Here is a 691-nt window from a genome sequence, read left to right as displayed (position 1 = left end):
CCATTCTCCTGCCTCAGCCTCCTGAGTAGCTGGGATTACAGGTGCCCGCCACCACGCCTGGCTAATTTTTTTGTATTTTTAGTAGAGATGGGGTTTCATCGTGTTAACCAGGATGGTCTCGATCTCCTAACCTTGTGATCCGCCCGCCTCAGCCTCCCAAAGTGCTGGGATTACAGGCGTGAGCCACCGTGCCTGGCCTATTAATGATTTTGATGAAGATAAAGATATGGGGGAAAATGAGGCTCAAAAGAATTTCCCTAATTTGCCTAAAAGTCCACACAGCTAGTGAATAGAAATTGAGCCCAGTTTAGGTTATTTTAAGTAATGTACAGAATACCTTGGCAATGGCACAAAGGCCAGCCCAGTACTTGATGTTCAGATGCACTATTGAGTGTATACTTTCCTATTTGTATCCATATATTCAGGACTATTCAGGACTTTTTTTTTTTTTTTTTTAATGAGGTAGAGTCTTGCTCTGTCACCCAGGCTGGAGTGCAGTGGCATGATCTCAGCTCACTGCTAGCTCCACCTCCTGGGTTCGTGCCATTTTCCTGCCTCAGCCTCCCACGTAGCTGGGAATGCAGGTGCCTGCCACCACACCTGGCTAATTTTTTGTATTTGTAGTAGAGACAGGGTTTCACCGTGTTAGCCAGGATGCTGTCAATCTCCTGACCTCGTGATCTGCCCACCT

This window comes from Mandrillus leucophaeus, unplaced genomic scaffold (genome assembly GCF_000951045.1).
Source record: "Mandrillus leucophaeus isolate KB7577 unplaced genomic scaffold, Mleu.le_1.0 Scaffold7, whole genome shotgun sequence".
Classification (NCBI taxonomy): domain Eukaryota; kingdom Metazoa; phylum Chordata; class Mammalia; order Primates; family Cercopithecidae; genus Mandrillus; species Mandrillus leucophaeus.
This window is presented reverse-complemented; position numbering follows the sequence as displayed.